General features: G+C 37.7%; 1 pseudogene; it reads left to right on the forward strand.

Annotated features, from left to right (window-relative positions):
* Positions 1-2,432: 2,432 nt before the first annotated feature.
* Positions 2,433-5,546, forward strand: LOC112587090 (annotated as a pseudogene).
* Positions 5,547-21,733: the final 16,187 nt, after the last annotated feature.

Below are 21,733 nucleotides of genomic sequence, written 5' to 3' on the forward strand. Positions count from 1 at the left end.
CTTCCTGACCTGCATATAGGTTTCTCAAGAGGCAGGTCAGGTGGTCTGGTAGTCCAATCTCTTTGTCCTTTTCTAATCTTGGGTAGCATTCCATTGTGTGAAAGCACTGCAGTTTATTTATACACTTGAATCATGGTCATTTGGATTATTTTCAGTTTTTTTTGTTTGTTTGTTTTTACTGTTGTTTTTACTATAAATCAAGCTGCAATGAACATACTTTACAGCTTTTGTGCACTTATGCATTCAATTCTTCGGGGATTTTAAGAATGAAATTGATGGATCAGAGTGTAGATATAACTTTCGTAGACACTGCTGAATAATTTTTTAAAAGAGGGTTGCCAGATTTTATTTCTATCATCAATGTATGAGTTTCACTTTTTCACATGTTCTGTTATGCTTACTGTTTTCCATCATTTAAATTTTAGTTATTCTTTTAAGTATGTAGTGAGTGTGTAGTAGATTTAAAAACATTTCTAAAAATAAACATTATTTCAGAATAATTTTGTATTTCTAGAAAAGCTGCAAAGTTGGTAGAGAAAATTCCTTTATGATTTACACCCAGGTTTTCCTGTGTTAAAGTATTACAGAACAATGATACTTTGGTCAACAGTTAGAAATTAACATTGATGAAAACCATGAGAAATATGTTATTATTAACCAAACTATAGACTTTATTTGGATTTCACCATTTCCCTCCAATAATATTCTTTTCCTGTTTGATAATCAAGTACAAGAAACAACATTGCACTTAGGGACTTTTCTGTGTGTGTGTGTGTGTGTGTGTGTGTGTATGTAGTTTCCATTTCCCCTTTTCTGATAACTAACTATGTCAGAAAGTGGAAAGTGAAAAAGTTGACTTAAAGCTCAACATTCAGAAAACAAAGATCATGGCATCTGGTCCCATCACTTCATGTGAAATAGATGGGGAAACAGTGGAAACAGTGTCAGACTTTATTTTTCTGGGCTCCAAAATCACTACAGATGTTGACTGCAGCCATGAAATTACAAGACGCTTACTCCTTGGAAAGAAAGTTATGACCAACCTAGATAGCATATTCAAAAGCAGAGACATTACTTTGCCAACAAAGGTTCTTCTAGTCAAGGCTATGGTTTTTCCTGTGGTCAAGTATGGACGTGAGAGTTGGACTGTGAAGAAGGCTGAGCACCGAAGAATTGATGCTTTTGAACTGTGGTGTTGGAGAAGACTCTTGAGAGTCCCTTGGACTGCAAGCATATCCAACCAGTCCATCCTAAGGGAAGTTCAGTCCTGAACATTCATATTGGAAGGAGTGATGCTGAAGCTGAAACTTCAATACTTTGGCCACCTTGTTTGAAAAGATCATAATGCTGGGAAAGATTGGAGGCAGGAGGAGAAGGGGATGACAGAGGCTGAGATGGTTGAATGGCATCACCAACTCTATGGACATGAGTTTGAGTAAGCTCCGGGAGTTGGTGATGGACAGGGGAGTCTGGCGTGCTGCAGTCCATGGGGTCACAAAAAGTTAGGCATGACTGAGAGACTGAACTGAACTCATTTCCAATGTTACTTAGTTCACCACTGTTTCTCCCTCTTCCTTCAGTGAAGGTGTTCCATTCATTTGAATACAATTAAATATTTTTGCCCACAGTCTGCATTCCATCCTGGAATTCGCTGAACCTTCTAAATGATGTCTTTATTTGCATACATTGAGGTTTACTCTTTGTGCTGTAAAGTTTAATGCATTTTAGCAAATGCATAATGTCACATGTTCACAATTACAGTATCTTATAAAATAGTTTCACTGCTCCGAAAAATCCCTTTCTTTTACCCTTTCAACCCTTTCTTCCTTGGAGTCACAGAAACTTAAACTTTCTGTTTGGCTTCTTTCATCAAAAAACAAGCATTTAAGATTTTTTCATGTCTTTTTGGGGGCTGTTAGTTTCTTTTTATCACTGAGAAATATTACATTGTACAGGCATACCACAGTGTGTTTATACATTTACTTAATTGAGGGCATCTTGGTTGTTTTCAGTTTTAGAGACCATGAATAAAGCTGCTTTCATGAATGAAGATTTTGTGTGGGCATAAGTTTTGGATTACTTGGGTATATAACTTAGTACTGATTCCCAAGTGTCAGAGTAGTAAAGAACTTGTCTGTCAATGCAGGAGGTGCAGGAGACGTGGTTTTGATCCCTGGATTGGGAAGATACCCTGGAGGAGGAAATGACAACCCACTCCATTATTCTTGACTGAAAAATTCCATGATAAGAGGAGACTGCTGGGCTACAGTCCGTGGAGTTGCAAAGAGTCGGACATGACTGAATAACTACATAAGCACGCAGATACCTAGTAGTACTACTGCTGGATTGTATGGTGAGATTATACTTAGCTTCAGAAGAATCTACAAAACTGTCCTTCTAAATGGCTATGCTATTTTTTAATCCTACTAGCAATGAATGAGAGTTTGTGTTGCTCCAACTACTTGTCAGTAATTGGTATGTCAAGTTTTTTTGTTTTGTTTTGTTTTGAGCCATTCTAATTGGTATATTTTGGTATCTCATTGTTGTAGATTCTAATTATCTAAATGATAAATGATGCTGTGCATTTCCCCTGAAACTTTCTTGCCATCAGTGTTTCTTCTCTGGTGAGAGGTCTTTGCGTTCATGGGTGCAATGTCACTTCAGTCATGTCTGACTCTATGCAACTCCATGGACTGTAGCTTTTCAGGCTCCTCTGTCCATGGGGTTCTGCAGGCAAGAACACTGGAGTGGGTTGCCATGCCCTCCTCCAGGGGATCTTCCTGACCCAGGGATCAAACCTCCGTTTGTCTCCTGTGTTGGCAGGAGGGTTCTTTACCACTAATACCACCTGGTAAGCCCTTCAGAACTTTAGCCCATTTTTAAATTGTTATTTGATTCTTTGGTGAATTTAAGAGTTCTATGTATTTTGGGGATACAAGTCCTTTATTAGATACATGCTTTTCATGTACTTTTTCAAAGACTGTGGTTTATCTATTTTTTCTCTTAACAATGCCTTTTGTAAAGCAGAAGGTTTTTTAGTTTTTATTTTAATGAAATGCAACCTATTTTTTCATGAATTATTATTTTTGTGCTGTATCTAAAAGTTCCTTGTGAAACCTAAGACACTCTAGATTTCCCTCAGTGATTTCTTCTAGAAGACTTAAGTTTTTTTGTTTTGAGTATATGATATCTTTTGAGATAATTTTTGTGAATGGTCTTTGTGATACTTTCTCACCATCAAGGAGGATCTTAGTGGTTTTGTGTCGCATGTTCTCTACCAAACTGAAGAAGTTCCTATTCTCAATCTACTGATTTTTTTTTTAATGAATGTTTGTTGGATTTTGTCAACTGCTCTTTCTACATCAATTGATATAATTTCTCTTCATTAGCTTCTTGACATGGTTGATTACATTGATTTTCTCTTTTTCACTTAGTATTTTAAAAAGTTAACATGAGATTATTAACAAAATTTAAAGTTAACTTAATTGTTAACTGAAGGAAGGAATAGATTACATTTATTTTCAAATTTTGAGCCTATCCTGCATACCTGGAATAAATTCTTCTTGGTCTTGGTGTAAAATTCTCTCTATTGCTTGTTTTGATTTGCTAATATTTTGCTGAGGACTTCTGTACCTATATTTGTGAATTATATTGTTCTGTAGTTTTCTTTTCCTGTAATATGCTGACCTAGTTTTCTGTTAGTTAAGGCTGGCTTTACAGAATGAGTTAGGAAGTATTCTAACTGCTTCTACTTTCTGGAAATATTATGGGGAATGTAAATAATTTCTTTCTGAAGTTTTTGTTAGAATTCACTATCATTTCAGCAATATTTAAAAAATAACTGTTTCACCCATCAAAACATTTTCCCAGGTCACTGGATTTTGAAAAACAAAAGCTTTAAAATGTTTTGTTTTATTTCTATCAGTTTTTCTATATGTATTTAAAATTATTTATTGATCTTTATACAAATAAATAGTAGTGTGAGGAGAAATGGTAGTGTGAGGTTATGAATAATTTTAGGTCATAAAGATTGAAAACATTTACCTAGTTGGGTATGCATATTATTATTATTATTATTGGGGGCATTCAGGGAGCTATAAGATAGATGTACAATACTGCTATCACCCAAAGAAGGTGATTCCCCCTCACTTCTTCTTTCAGTGGAATACAGTCTTTTGTTTCTGTTCCTCCCTTTTTGTCTATTTCATTTCTCTCTCCTTCTCTGTATTTTCTATCTCTTTTCATGCACATAGAAAAAGACTTGTAAAGTTCCCTGCTTAATGTCTGGCTCATTCTTGAGATCCCTAGACACGGCTACCTCATTAGGATACTTGAACTAAAAACTGGCATTCTCAGATGAAAGCAAACTAATAGATTTATCCTATATAAGACTTCTGCTGACCCTATCAACTCTGCTTCAAATGCAGGCAAACTCAGTGACACCATAGTGCATTGTTTGAATGTGCCAAAGTTTACATATCCATTCACCTACTGAAAAACATCTTGCTTCCTTCTCTGTTAATATCTCGATGGCTTCTTTTAGTTAAATTTGCATTGTTCCTGTTTCTATTTCTGCAGTTTCACTGGCTACAGGAAACCAAATTCGTATTTCAGAGTTTATCTTCCTGGGACTCTCAGAAGAGGTATTATTGCAGCCTCTCCTCTTTTGGCTCTTCCTGTTCATGTACCTGGTCATTTTCATTGGGAATCTTCTCATCAGCTTGGCCATTATCACTGATGTCCTCCTCAACACACCCATGTACTTCTTTCTCTTCAACGTTATCTTTTCCAGACATCTGTTTCATCTGTAACACCATCCCAAAGATGCTGTGGAACATCCAGACTCAGAGTCAAGTTATCACCTATGAAGGCTGCATCATACAGATGCATTTTTTCATGCTTTTTGGGATATTAGACAACATCCTCTTGACTGTGATGGCTTATGACCAGTTTGTAGCTATATGTCACTCATTGCAGTATATGATCATCATGAACCTGAAGTTTTGTGACCTCCTGCTTCTGACATCCTGGCTAGTGAGTTTTCTCGACTCTCTGTTACATGGCTTAATGATTTTGTAACTCTGTTTTTTCACAGAATTGGAAATTCACCATTTTTTTGGCGAACTTTATGAGGTGGTTCAGCTTGTTTGTTCTGACACTTTACTTAATGACCTGATGATGTATTTTGCAAGTGGAGTTCTGGTTATTGTATCCTGGTATCCTGTTCTCTTACTCTAAGATTGTATCTTCCATTTTGAAAGTTTCATCCATGAGAGGTAAGTATAAAGCATTTTCCACATGTGTGTCTCACCTCTCAACTGTCTCCTTGTTCTACGGTACAAGCCATGGGGTGTATGTTTGCTCTGCTGACACACAAAAGTCCGAGGCAACTGCAATAGCCTCAGTGATGTACACTGTGGTCATACCCATGCTGAACCCTTTTATCTACATTCTTAAAAACAAAGACATAAAGCAAGCCCTTAAAACACTCTTCAGTAGAGAAACATTCTCAGTATAAGAGAAATATTTGTCTGAAGATAGAGACTTTTTCATGAGTAACAGTTCTCGAAACCCTAAAAGATCTAAATCATGATTAATATCATCAGTGACCAGAAAGACAATCTGAAACTTAAGTTATTTAAAGAGTTCAGTTTCTTTCATTTTTCATATATTATAAGCAACGGCTTCTTCCTGTACTTTCTCTAAAAATTTCATCTCTTATTATATTCTCTGGATTCAGTGTGGGGAATAGAATCTACCACATAAGTTTTCAGAAGTATATAATACAGAAAATTTAATGCTAAAATAGTATAGAACTCGCTGGAGGAATCATCGTGTAACGCTTTCTCTACCAGATGAAAGCAACTGTCCTTCATATGATCTTCTGTTGATGACAAATCATTTGACATATCAGAGGCTGTACACTAATGGCCAGGGTTTCTGTTAATCCAATTTGTGACTATATCACATCCACAACAGGAACAATTGGAGTCACCATCTGATGAAGTTTACAATAATCTGTATGTACTTTCCTACAATGACTGACAGGTAGATTGCAGCTTTGTGGGAGACCAGGGCTCAGAGAACCCAACTAAGCTATGTCCAGATTCTTGACTCATAGAAACTTTAAGATAATTGATGTGTGTACATTTTTTAAGTTTTGTGGGAGAATCTGTTACACAAAAATATGAATAAATGATACAGAGATGTGGAAAACTAGTATAATTTTTATATATTTACATAAGATGGCAAAAAGAACCAACCCTTTGAAAAAAATCAGTTATTTCTTATAAAAGTATACATATTTACAGGGTATGTGTGCCTGCTTAGTCATTCAGTCATGCCTAACTCTTTGCAACCCAAGGGACTTTAGTCCTCCAGGGTCCTCTCTCCATGGAATTTTCCAGGCAAGAATACTGGAGTGGGTTGCCATTTTTCTCTTCAGGGAATCTTCTTGACCCAGGGATTGAACCCACATCTCTTGCATCTCCTGCATTGGCAGGTGAATTATTTACTGCTGCACCACCTGGGAAGGCCACATATTTATATGTAGGACTCAGCAATTCTGCTTCTAGGTTTTCATTTAAGGTAAATGAAAACATGTCCACACAAAGACTTGGTCACAAATGTTTATATCAAGCTTATTCATAGTAGATAAAATGGAAGAAAAACTGAAATAGCCATTGATACATAATTATAAAAAATTATATATTCAAACGATGACATCTACTAAGCAATGAAAATAACCCAACTATAGATACAAAATGAAGTCACTCAGTCGTGTCCGACTCTGTGCAACCCCATGGACTGTAGCCCGCCAGGCTCCTCCATCCATGGGATTCTCCAGGCAAGGGTACTGGATTGGGTTGCCATTTCCTTCTCCAAGGGATCTTCCCGATACAGGTATTGAACCTGGGACTCTCTCATTGTAGGCAGACACTTTACCATCTGAGCCACCAGGAAAATACAAACAATGATTTAAATGAATTAAAAAAATCTATTTTGAATGAGTAATGCCTCAAACTTCACCAAGAGAAGCAATTTCTATGAAGGTATACAATAATCAAAATCAATGTTAAGGTGATTGGAAGAAGATCAGTGGTGCCTGTGCCAAAGTGGGGGCTTAGGACATACTAACTACAAAACCATGAGGAACTTTTCAGAGGAGATGGAAATATTGTACATTGTCTATGCATGTATTTGTGAAGACATTGTTTTAAAAATATTTTTGAAAGACTGTCAAGGGTGACAAGTGAAAACAACAGGTATCCTGAAAGGTCTTCTCTGAGCGCTGGCCAGACTTAAAGCATTTTCACTAGAGTAGATTTGTTTCCTCTTGTTACCTATTTCAGTAGGACATGATGGAAGAAATCACATCCTTAAAGAATTGGCTTAAAACCTGGAGGAAATCTAAACTTGGACCCTCTGTAAAACCAACATTGTACCCGTGCCTTCAGACCCACTGACTGGCCAGGGAGAGATTATTTACATAGATGACATTCTACTATAGGAGACAATTCTTCCTGAAGTGTAACTCTGAGAAAACAAAGAAAGCTTCTCCCAGGAGTCAGAACCAGAATCAGGGCACACAGGACTTTACTGCTTACACCATAATATCTCTTCATCAAAGGACAGGGACTAATATGGAAACATACTTTGCTGAGAAATAGAAGAACACTTCGGGAATTTGTCTAAGAGAGATTGCTCAGCCATTCCTCAAGTGGTCACTACACATTGCATTCGTCAGCTTGGGATGCTGTAACAAACACAAGAGACTGGACAGCTTAAACAACAGAATTTATTTCTCACATTTCTGGAGGATGGAAGTCTGAGATCAGGTGCCAAAATGGTTGGATTCTGATGAGAACACTCTTCCTGGCTTGCATGTGGTTGCTTTCTTGCTGCATCTTCAAATGGCCTTTTCATGAGTATAGAAACACAGAGAGAGAGCGAGGGAGAGAGAGAGAGAAAGCTCTTTCTATTCTTATAAGGCTGCCAATCCTATTAAATTATTGACACCATGGCTGTTTTGCTGAAGTTTTTACATTGTTTCACGTTCAATGGATTTGTTAACAAAAGAAACCACTCATTACACACAGATAAACAATATCAATTTTTAAATAAGATTATTTGATTTCAATGTACAGTCATTAAAAGAAAAAAAAACATAGAAACCATAGAGAGAAATAACAGCACATATATCACCACATTTGGCCAACCAACAATCAGAATTAAACAGCACTGAGAATTCCCTCATTAAAAGCAACTTGGAGTCCCAGTTGGGAGAGGGTCTTGGGCAGTGTGTCCACTCCATAAGTGAGACTTAAAATTGCAAATTTGGGGGCTCCCATTTATATTTCTGGGCTGCAAACTGATACCATAATTGGTTTGTGCACAAAAAGGAGCCCTGGTTTTAATGTAAACATTTTGCAATGTTGTTTTAGCTTGTGAGTCATAGGATTTCATTAAACTCCTTGGAAGATGAGGCTTAATCGCCCAGAGCTTTTATGTAATATAGTTTTATTAAAGTATAAAGGAGATAGTGAAAGCTTCTGACATAGGCATCAGAAGGGGGCAGAAAAAGTACCCCCCTGCTAGTTTTCAGCTGGATCTTATATAGTCACTAGCAGTCTGTTAATGAAAGAAAGGAATGTCTTAAAACTCAGAATGGCACCAGGCCCTTCACCAATAAGATGCATTTTGGGATAATCTTGGCACCAAATGGTTCATCCTAGGCCATAAAATGATTAACTTGAATTTTGTAGAAGGACAGATTACCATAAAAATAGTTTCATTTACATAGATTAGGAGAACACTATCTGAGTATAACATACTGGTTTGTCAAGTAGGTTCTGAGCCATGAGGCGGAACTGACTTGAAGACAGAGTTTGGGGTAAATGCATGACACATTAGCATAGCTTAAGACAGACATTTCTGTAAGAAAACTGCATTGGTTATCTCAAGGTTTGAGAATAGTTAACTTCAGGTGAAACCAGGTATCATTATGGCAACACAGTATTTTAAGAGAAACCTCCTTTTAAATTTGTATAGAGAAGGAAAAAAATATCGCTAGTTGGTTTCCTCCTGCCGCTTAAGAGAGATAAAAATGGCTGACACTTGTAGGCTACTTCCTCCGTTTGGAGACCCCTGGCCTTCCTGCCTGTTACTTCTCACAAGTGAGCCTAAAAAAGTGTCCACCACTCTCCCCTTGTGTCAGGATGGAAATTAGACACTGAAGAGACCAGCAAACAGAAAAAACTAAAACAGAGGAAACCTCCTTGGAAGTGACAGGTGCAATAGATTAAAACCCTGTAGTTAGTACTGATGACATAGGAAGGGGCCTATAGATCTTGAGAAATGTAAGCCAGATCCAGGGACTATCCGAAAATGAACTGACCCCACACTGCCCACAACACCACCAGAGAAAATCCTAGATATATTTTTACTGCTGCTACTGCTATTGCTAAGTCACTTCAGTCGTGTCTGACTCTGTGTGACCCCATAGACGACAGCCTACCAGGCTCCCCCATCCCTGGGATTCTCCAGGCAAGAACACTGGAGTGGATTGCCATTTCCTTCTCCAATGCATGAAAGTGAAAATTGAAAGAGAAGTCGCTCAGTTATGTCCAACTCTTCATGACCCCATGGACTGCAGCCCACCAGGCTCCTCCATCCATGGGATTTACCATTCTTTAATTAAAAATTTTTTTTTAATTTTAAGTTCTCTATTACTCCTTCAACTTTCATTTTTATAATCTACTATTACTTAAAAAAAAAGAGAGACCCTATTTTTTAAAGCAAATTTCATATATATATTATAATTTTTGTGACTTTTTTTAATATTAAATTTTTGAAAATCCAACTTCTACTCTAGATTTTTAATCTTTGCTTTTTGGTATTTATTATCAATTTTGTACCTTTAAGAACCTAATATTGAGTATCCATTTTTACTTGGCACCGAGATTACTGACTTGACTGCTCTCTCCCACTTTGGACTCTCCTTTTTCTCCACCAGGTCGACTCTACCTCCTCCCTCGCCCTTCTCTTCTCTACCTAACTCTGTGAATCTCTTTGTGTGTTCAGGACTGTGGAGAATACTTAGGGAACTGATTACTGGCTGGGTGTGTCTCTCTCCTTTTGATTCCCCCTTTATCCTCCTGGCCACCTCTGTCTCCTTTCTTCCTCTTCTCTTCTCTGTATAACTCTGTGAACATCTCTGAGCAGTCCAGATTGTGGGGAGCACATAGGGAAGTGATTATTGTCTAGCTTGCTCTCTCCCCTTTTGATTCCCCCTCTTCTCCACCTGGTCACCTCTCTCTCCCTCCTCCCTCTTCTCGTCTCCATATAACTCTGTGAACCTCTCTGGGTGGCCCTCACTGTGGAGACAGTTTTTGTATTTAACCTAGATGTTTTATCAATTTTGCTGTATAGATGGAGAAGAATTGAGGCTACTGTAAAAATAAGACTGAAAACCAGAAGCAGGAGGCTTCAGTCAAAATCCTGAGAACACCAGAGAACTCCTAACTTCAGGGAACATTAATTGACAGGGGCTCATAAAACGCTTCCATACCTATACTGAAACCAAGCATCACCCAAGGGCCAACAAATTCCAGAGCAAAACATACCACACAAATTCTCCAGCAACACGGGAACACAGCCCAGAGCTTCAATATACAGGATGCCCAAACTCTCTCCAAACCCATTGACATCTCATAACTCATTTACTGGACACTTCATTGCACTCCAGAGAGAAGAAATCCAGCTCCACCCACCAGAACACTGACACAAGCTTCCCTAACCAGGAAACTTTGACAAGCCACCTGTTCAACCCAACCCACAGTCAGGAAACTCCATAATAAAGAGAACTCCACAAACTGCCAGAATACAGAAAGGCCACCCCAAACTCAGCAATATAAACAAGATGAAGAGAAAAAGGAATACCCAGCAGGTAAAGGAACAGGATAAATGCCCACCAAATCAAACAAAAGAGGAAGAGATAGGGAATCTACCTCATAAAGAATTCCAAATAATGATAGTGAAAATGATCCAAAATTTTGAAATAAAAATGGAATCACAAATAAATAGCCTGGAGACAAGGATTGAGAAAATGCAAGAAAGGATTAACAAGGACCTAGAAGAAATAAAAAAGAGTCAATGTATAATGAATTATGCAAGAAATGAGGTCAAAAACACTCTGGAAAGAACAAATAGTAGAATAACGGAGGCAGAAGATAGGATTAGTGAGGTAGAAGATAGAATGGTATAAATGAATCAGAGAGGAAAAAAGAAAAACGAATTAAAGAAATGAGGACAATCTCAGAGACCTCTGGGACAATGTTAAACACTCCAACACTCAAATAATAGGAGTCCCAGAAGAAGAAGAAGACAGAAAGAAAGACAATGAGAAAATACTTGAGGAGATAATAGTTGAAAGCTTCCCTAAAATGGGGAAGGAAAGAATCACCCAAGTCCAAGAAACCCAGAGAGTCCCAAACAGGATAAACCCAAGGCAAAACACCCCAAGACACATTTTAATCAAATTAACAAAGATTAAACACAAAGAACAAATACTAAAAGCAGCAAGGGAAAAACAACAAATAACACACAAGGGGATTCCCATAAGGATAACAGCTGATCTTTCAATAGAAATTCCTCAGGCCAGGAGGGAATGGCAGGACATACTTAACATGATGAAAAAAAATAACCTACAGCCCAGATTACTGTACCCAGCCAGGATCTCATTCAAATATGAAGGAGAAATCAAAAGCTTTACAGACAAGCAAAAGCTGAGAGAATTCAGCACCACCAAAACAGCTCTCCAACAAATGCTAAAAGATCTTCTCTAGACAGGAAACACAAAAAGGGTGTATAAACTCTAACCCCAAACTTTACTTTATTAAGTAAATGGCAATGGGGTCATACTTACCAATAATTACCTTAAATGTAAATGGGGTGAATGCTCCAACCAAAAGACAAAGACTGGCTGAATGGATACAAAAACAAGACCCCTATATATGTTGTCTACAAGAGACCCACCTCAAAACGGGACACATACAGACTGAAAGTGAAGGGCTGGGAAAAGGTATTCCACGCAAATAGAGACCAAAGGAAAGCAGGAGTAGCAATACTCATATCAGATAAAATAGAGTTTAAAACAAAGGCTGTGAAAAGAGACAAAGAAGGACACTACATGATGGTCAAAGAATGAATCCAAGAAAAAGATATAACAGTTATAAATTTATATGCACCCAACATAGGAGCACCACAATATGTAAGACAAATGCTAACAAGTATGAAAGGAGAAATTAACAATAACACATTAATAGTGGAAGACTTTACTACCCCACTCACACCAATGGATAGAACAACTAAACAGAAAATTAACAAGGAAACACAAACTTTGAATGATACAGTAGACCAGTTAGACCTAATTGATATCTATAGGACATTTCACCCCAAAACAATGAATTTCACCTTTTTCTCAAGCCCACGTGGAAACTTCTCCAGGATAGATCACATCCTGGGTCATAAATCTAGCCTTGGGCCATAAATTAAAAAAAAAATTGAAATCATTCCAAACATCTTTTCTGACCACAATGCAGTAAGATTAGATCTCAAATACAGGAGAAAAACTATTAAAAATTCCAACATATGGAGGCTGAACAACACACTGCTGAATAACCAACAAAACACAGAAGAAATCAAAATATGCTAGAAACGAATGAAAATGAAAAAATAACAACCCAAAACCTATGGGACACTGTAAAAGCAGTGCTAAGGGGAAAGTTCATAGCAATACAGGCATACCTCAAGAAAGAAGAAAAAGTCAAATTAATAACCTAACTCTACACCTAAATCAACTAGAAAAGGAAGAAATGAAGAACCCCAGGGTTAGTAGAAGGAAAGAAATCATAAAAATTAGGGCAGAAAAAAATGCAAAAGAAACAAAAGAGACCATAGCAAAAATCAACAAAGCCAAAAGCTGGTTCTTTGAAAGGATAAATAAAATTGACAACCATTAGCCACACTCATCAAGAAACAAAGAAAGGAAAATCAAATCAATACAATTAGAAAAGAAAATGGAGAGGTCACAACAGACAACACAGAAATACAAAGGATCATAAGAGACTGTTATCAGCAATTATATGCCAGTAAAATGGACAATGTGGAAGAAATGGATAAATTCTTAGAAAAGTACAACTTTCCAAAACTGAACCAGGAAGAAATAGAAAATCTTAACAGACCCATTACAAGCACAGAAATTGAAACTGTAAACAGAAATCTTCCAGCAAACAAAGTGCAGGTCCAGACGGCTTCACAGCTGAATTCTACCAAAAATTTAGAGAAGAGCTAACACCTATCCTACTCAAACTCTTCCAGAAAATTGCAGAGGAAGGTAAACTTCCAAACTGATTCTATTAGGCCACCATCACCCTCGTAGCGAAACCTGACAAAGATGCCACACACACAAAAAAGAAAACTATAAGCCAATATCACTGACGGGCATAGATGCAAAAATCCTTAACAAAATTATAGCAATCAGAATACAACATTTAAAAAGATCATACACCATGACCAACTGTGCTTTATCCCAGAGAAGCAAGGATTCTTCAATATCTGCAAATCAATCAATGTAATACACCACATTAACAAATTGGAAAATAAAAGCCATATGGTTATCTCAATAGATGCAGAGAAAGCCTTTGACAATATTCAACATCCATTTATGATAAAGACTCTCCAGAAAGCAGGAATAGAAGGAACATACCTCAACATAATAAAAGCTCTATATGACAAACCCACAGCAAACATTATCCTCAAAGGTCAAAAATTGAAAGCATTTCCTCTAAAGTCAGGAAGAAGACAAGGGTGCTCACTTTAACCACTACTATTCAACATAGTTTTGGAAGTTTTGGCCACAGCAATCAGAACAGAAGAAGAAATAAAAGGCATGCAGATTGGAAGTGAACAAGTAAAACCCTCACTGTTTGCAGATGACATCAACCACTACATAGAAAACCCTAAAGATTCCACCAAAAAATTACTAGACCTAATCAATGAATATAGTAAAGTTGCAGGATATAAAATCAACACAGAAATCCCTTGGATTCCAATACACTAATAATGAGAAAATAGAAAGAGAAATTAAGGAAAAAATTCCATTCACCATTGCAAAAAAAGAATAAAGTACTTAGGAATATATCTACCTAAAGAAACAAAAGACATATATATATATAAAACTATAAAACACTGGTGAAAGAAATCAAAGAGGACACTAATAGATGGAGAAATATACCGTGTTCATGGATTGGAAGAATCAATATAGTGAAAATGAGTATACTACCCAAAGCAATCTATAGATTCAGTGCAATCCCTATCGGGCTATCAACAGTATTTTTCACAAAGCTAGAACAAATAATTTCACAATTTGTATGGAAATACAAAAAACCTAGAATAGAGAAAGAAGAATGGAACTGGAAGAATTAACCTGCCTGACTTCAGGCTCTACTACAATGCCATAGTCATCAAGACTGTATGGTACTGGCACAAAGACAGAAATATAGATCAATGGAACAAAATAGAAAGCCCAGAGATAAATCCATGTACCTATGACACCATAACTTTGACAAAGGAGGCAAGAATATACAATGGAGAAAAGACAATCCCTTTCACAAATGGTGCTGGGAAAACTGGTCAACCACTTGTAAAAGAGTGAAACTAGAACACTTTCTAACACCATACACAAAAATAAAGTCAAAACGGATTAAAAATCTAAACATAAGACCAGAAACTATAAAACTTCTAGAGGAGAATATAGGCAAAAATCCTCTCCGACATAAATCACAGCAGGATCCTCTATGACCCACCTCCCAGGATATTGGAAATAAAAGCAAAAATAAACAAATGGGACCTAACTAAAATTAAAAGCTTTTGTACAACAAAGGAAACTATAAGCAAGGTGAAAAAGATAGCCTTCAGAATTGGAGAAAATAATAGCAAATGAAGCAACTGACAAAGAATTAATCTCAAAAATATACAAGCAACTCCTGAACCTCAATTCCAGAAAAATAAATGACCCAATCAAAAAATGGGCCAAAGAATTAAACAGCATTTCTCCAGAGAAGACATACAGATGGCTAACAAACACATGAAAAGATGCTCAACATCACTCATTATCAGGGAAATGCTAATTAAAACCACAATGAGGTACCATTTCACGCCAGTCAGAATGGGTGCTATCCAAAAGTCTACAAGCAATACATGCTGGAGAGGGTATGGAGAAAAGGGAACCCTCTTCCACTGTTGGTTGGAATGCAAAGTAGTATAGCCACTATGGAGAACAGTGTAGAGATTTCTTAAAAAAAAAAAAAAAAAAAAAAAAAAAAACACAAAAATAGAACTGCCATACCGCCCAGCAATCCCAGTGCTGGGCATACACACCAAGGAAAGCAGAATTGAAAGGGACACGTGTACCCCAATGTTCATTGCAGCAGTGTTTATAATAGCCAGGACACGGAAGCAACCTTGATGTCCATCAGCAGACAAATAGATAAGAAAGCTGTGGTACATATACACAATGGAGTATTATTCAGCCATTTAAAATAATTCATTTGAATCAGGAGGAGGAGCCAAGATGGCAGAGGAGTAGGACGGGGAGAACACTTTCTCCCCCACAAATTCATCAAAAGAGCATTTAAACGTTGAGTAAATTCCACAAAACAACTTCTGAATGCCGGCAGAGGACATCAGGCACCCAGAAAAGCAGCCTAACTCTTCGAAAGGAGGTAGGAAAAAATATAAAAGACAAAAAAAGAGACAAAAGAGGGAGGGACGGAGTTCCGTCCCGGGAAGGGAGTCTTAAAAAGAGAGAAGTTTCCAAACACCAGGAAACCTTCTCACTGCCGAATCTGTGCCGAGCTTTGGAAGCACAGAGGGCAACATAAGAGGGAGGGGAAAAAAATAAACAATTAAAAATCGCGGATTGTGAGCCCTACGGTAACTCCCCCAGGGGAGAAGCAGCGCAGACGCCTGCACACGGCATTAGCAAGCGGGGGCTGGGCAGGGAAGTGCGGCGCGGGCTGTGTCCCTTAGAGTAAGAATCGGGCCGAATGTCCTGAGCACTATCTGAGCGAAATAATTTGGGCTAGCAAACCAGACTGTGGGATATCTACCACGCGAAAAGCCAGCCCTAACCTAAGACACCGCCAGGCCCGCGCACAGAACAAAGGACTGAACAGAGATAGCCGGCTGCAGACCTTCCCCCTTCGGTGACAGGCAGCCAGAGCCGGACGGGGGCAATCGCAGCCCCAGAGAGACACTATCTATAAAACTGTAAGCAGGCTTCTTTGCTAACTAAAACTTCTTGGGGGTCTGGACGGTCAACAGCTGCCTGAGAAGGTGCGCCAGTTTTACACCCAGATAACCAAGTGGCGGGGAGGCGATAAGTCGCAGCATTGGCACCCGCCAAACACCTAATCACCTGAGCTGCTCGGATCTGGGAAGAACACAAAACGCAGGCCCAACCGAGTCTGCGCCTCTGAGGACTACCCGAGTGCCTGAACCTGAGCGGCTTGGACCTGGGAGCTCAGCCCAGGGCCGGCCTCTGATTGTTCCCCGCGGAACAACCTAGAGCCTGAGCAGTGTGGGCAGGGAGGCTACATGCGCCGTGAGCGGGGGCAGACCCAGTGTGGCTGAGGCACTGCGAGCGCATGCCAGTGTTATCTATTTGCAGCATCCCTCCCTCCCTCCCCACAGCGCGGCTGAACAAGTGAGCCTAAATTAAAAAAAAAAAAAAAAAAAAATAGTGTCCTCAACCATCCCCTTTGTGTCAGGGCAGGAACCAGACACTGAAGAGACCAGCAAACAGAAGAAGCTATAACAGAGGGAAACGCCTTGGAAGCTACAGGCCATAGATTAAAACCCTGTGGTTACTACGGATTACATAGGAAGGGGCCTATAGATCTTGAGAAATATAAGTCGGACTAAGGAACTGCCAAAAATGAACTGAACCCACAATACTCACAACAAAACCAGAGAAAGACCTAGATATATTTTTACTATTTTTACAATCAATCTTTCTTTCTTTTTTTTAATTAAAAAAATTTAAGTCCTCTATTGTCCTTTAATTTTCACTTTTATAACTATTACTTTGCAAAAAAAAAAAAAAAAAAAAAAAAACCCTGTTTTTTTTTTTTTCTTCTTCAGCAAACTTCATATATATATTTTATAATTTTTTGACCGTGTTTTTTTTTTTTTCTTTTTTCTTTTTCTTCTTTTCTTTAAAATTGTATTTTTGAAATTCCAAACTCTACTCTAGATTTTTAATTTTAGCCTTTTGGTATATGTTATCAATTTTGTACCTATAGTTTTTTTCATAATTTCTGTGACTTTTTTTTCCCTCTGTTTCTTTCTCTTCTTCTTTTATATAACATCGTATATCTGCAATTCCAAACTCTACTCAAGATTTTTAATTTATGCTTTTTGGTATTTGATATCAATTTTGTACCTGTATTTTCTTTATAATTTTTGCGACATTGTTTTTGTTGGTTTGTTTGCTTTCTCTCTTTATTTTTCTTCTTCCTTTTTTTTTTTTTAACGTTGTATTTTTGAAATTCCAAACTCTACTCTAGATTTTTAATTTTTGCTTTTTGGTATTAGTTATCAATTTTGTACCTGTAGTTTCTTTATAATTTTCACGACCTTGTTTGTTTTTCTTTGTTCGTTTTTTCTCTCTTTCTTTTCCTTCTTCTTTTCATTAACATTGCATTTTTGAAATTCCAAACTCTACTCTAGATTTCTAATTTTTGCTTTTATGTATTTGTTACCAATTTTGTACCTTTAAGAACCCAATCTTCAGGACCCATTTTTCACTAGGGTACGAGATTACTGGCTTGACTGCTCTCTCTCCCTTTGGACTCTCCATTTTCTCCACCAGGTCACCTGTATCTCCTCCCTAACCCCTCTCTACTCTACCCAACTCTGTGAATTTCTGTGTGTTCCAGACGGTGGAGAAAACATAAGGAACTGATTACTGGCTGGATCTGTCTCCCTCCTTTTCATTTCCCCCTTTTATCCTTCTGGCCACCTCTGTCTCCTGCCTCCTTCTCTTCTCTGTATAACTCCGTGAACATCTCTGAGTGGTCCAGTTGTGGAGTGCACATAAGGAAGTGACTACTGGCTAGCCCACTCTCTCCACTATTGATTCCACCTCATCTCATTTGGGTCACCTCTAACTCCCTCCTCCCTCTTCTCTTCTCCATGTAACGCTGTGAACCCCTCTGAGTGACCCTCACAGTAGAGAAACTTTTCATCTTTAACGTAGATGTTTTATCAATGGTGCTGTATAGAAGGAGAAGTTTTGAAACTACTGTAAAATTAAGACCGATAACTGGAAGTAGGAGGCTTAAGTCCAAACCCTGACTCCAGGGAACTCCTGACTCCAAGGAACATTAATTGACAGGAGCTCATCAAATGCCTCCATACCGACACTGAAACCAAGCACCACACAAGGGCCAACACGTTCCAGGGAAAGACATAACAAGCAAATTCTCCAGCAACAAAGGAACACAGCCCTGAGCTTCAAGATACAGGCTGCCCAAAGTCACCCCAAAACCATAGACATCTCATAACTCATTACTGGACATTTCATTACACTCCAGAGAGAAGAAATACAGCTCCATCCACCAGAACATCGACACAAGCTTCCCTAACCAGGAAATCTTGACAAGCCACCTGTACAAACCCACACACAGTGAGGAAACGCCACAATAAAGAGAACTCCACAAACTGCCAGAATACAGAAAGGCCACCCCAAACTCAGCAATTTAAACAAGATGAAGAGACAGAGGAATACCCAGCAGATAAAGGAACAGGATAAATGTCCACCAAACCAAACAAAAGAGGAAGAGATAGGGAATCTACCTGATAAAGAATTCCGAATAATGATAGTGAAATAGATCCAAAATCTTGAAATTAAAATGGAATCACAGATAAATAGCCTGGAGGCAAGGATTGAGAAGATGCAAGAAAGGTTTAACAAGGACTTAGAAGAAATAAAAAAGAGTCAATATATAATGAATAATGCAATAAGTGAAATTAAAAACACTCTGGAGGCAACAAATAGTAGAATAACAGAGGCAGAAGATAGGATTAGTGAATTAGAAGATAGAATGGTAGAAATAAATGAATCAGAGAGGACAAAAGAAAAACTAATTAAAAGAAATGAGGACAATCTCAGAGACCTCCAGGACAATATTAAATGCTACAACATTCGAATCATAGGGGTCCCAGAAGAAGAAGACAAAAAGAAAGACCATGAGAAAATACTTGAGGAGATAATAGTTGAAAACTTCCCTAAAATGGGGAAGGAAATAATCACCCAAGTCCAAGAAACCCAGAGAGTCCCAAACAGGATAAACCCAAGGCGAAACACCCCAAGACACATATTAATCAAATTAACAAAGATCAAACACAAAGAACAAATATTAAAAGCAGCAAGGGAAAAACAACAAATAACACACAAGGGAATACCTATAAGGATAACAGCTGATCTTTCAATAGAAACTCTTCAAGCCAGGAGGGAATGGCAAGACATACTTAAAATGATGAAAGAAAATAACCTACAGCCCAGACTATTGTACCCAGCAAGGATCTCATTCAAGTATGAAGGAGAAATCAAAAGCTTTTCAGACAAGCAAAAGCTGAGAGAATTCTGCACCACCAAACCAGCTCTCCAACAAATACTAAAGGATATTCTCTAGACAGGAAACACAAAAATTGTGTATAAATTCGAACCCAAACAATAAACTAAATGGCATTGGGATCATACTTATCAGTAATTACCTTAAACGTAAATGGGTTGAATGCCCTAACCAAAAGACAAAGACTGGCTGAATGGATACAAAAACAAGATCCCTACATATGTTGTCTACAAGAGACCCACCTCAAAACAGGGAACACATACTGACTGAAAGTGAAGGGCTGGAAAAAATATTTTCCATGCAAATAGGGACCAAAAGAAAGCAGGAGTAGCAATACTCATATCAGATAAAATAGACTTTAAAACAAAGACTGTGAAAAGAGACAAAGATGGTCACTACATAATGATCAAAGGATCAATCCAAGAAGAAGATATAACAATTATAAATATATATGCACCCAACACGGGAGCACAGCAGTATGTAAGACAAATGCTAACAAGTATGAAAGGAGAAATTAACAATAACACAATAATAGTGGGAGACTTTAATACCCCACTCACACCTATGGATAGATCAACTAAACAGAAAATTAACAAGGAAACACAAATTTAAACGATACAATAGACCAGTTAGACCTAATTGATATCTATAGGACATTTCATCCCAAAACAATGAATTTCACCTTCTTCTCAAGCGCACATGGAACCTTCTCCAGGATAGATCACATCCTGGGCCATAAAGCTAGCCTTGGTAAATTCAAAAAAATAGAAATCATTCCAAGCATCTTTTCTGACCACAATGCAGTAAGATTAGATCTCAATTACAGGAGAAAAACTTTTAAAAAATCCAACATATGGAGGCTGAACAACACACTGCTGAATAACCAACAAATCACAGAAGAAATCAAAAAAGAAATCAAAATTTGCATAGAAACGAATGAAAATGAAAACACAACAACCCAAAACCTGTGGGACACGGTAAAAGCAGTCCTAAGGGGAAAGTTCATGGCAATACAGGCACACCTCAAGAAACAAGAAAATAGTCAAATAAATAACCTAACTCTACACCTAAAGCAACTAGAAAAGGAAGAAATGAAGAACCCCAGGGTTAGTAGAAGGAAAGAAATCTTAAAAATTAGAGCAGAAATAAATGCAAAAGAAACAAAAGAGACCATAGCAAAAATCAACAAAACCAAAAGCTGGTTCTTTGAAAGGATAAATAAAATTGACAAACCATTAGCCACACTCATCAGGAAACAAAGGGAGAAAAATCAAATCAATACAATTAGAAATGAAAATGGAGAGATCACAACAGACAACACAGAAATACAAAGGATCATAAGAGACTACTATCAACAATTATATGCCAATAAAATGGACAACGAGGAAGAAATGGACAAATTCTTAGAAAAGTACAACTTTCCAAAACTCGACCAGGAAGAAATAGAAAATCTTAACAGACCCATCACAAGCACGGAAATTGAAACTGTAATAAAAAATCTTCCAGCAAACAAAAGCCCAGGTCCAGACGGCTTCACAGCTGAATTCTACCAAAAATTTAGAGAAGAGCTAACACCTATCCTGCTCAAACTCTTCCAGAAAATTGCAGAGGATGGTAAACTTCCAAACTCATTCTATGAGGCCACCATCACCCTGATACCAAAACCTGACAAAGATCCCACAAAAAAAGAAAACTACAGGCCAATATCACTGGTGAACATAGATGCAAAAATCCTTAACAAAATTCTAGCAATCAGAATCCAACAACACATTAAAAAGATCATACACCATGACCAAGTGGGCTTTATCCCAGGGATGCAAGGATTCTTCAATATCCGCAAATCAATCAATGTAATACACCACATTAACAAATTGAAAAATAAAAACCATATGATTATCTCAATAGATGCAGAGAAAGCCTTTGACAAAATTCAACATCCATTTATGATCAAAACTCTCCAGAAAGCAGGAATAGAAGGAACATACCGCAACATAATCAAAGCTATATATGACAAACCCACAGCAAACATTATC

The sequence above is a fragment of the Bubalus bubalis genome, chromosome 9 (assembly GCF_019923935.1).
Source record: "Bubalus bubalis isolate 160015118507 breed Murrah chromosome 9, NDDB_SH_1, whole genome shotgun sequence".
NCBI classification, from domain to species: domain Eukaryota; kingdom Metazoa; phylum Chordata; class Mammalia; order Artiodactyla; family Bovidae; genus Bubalus; species Bubalus bubalis.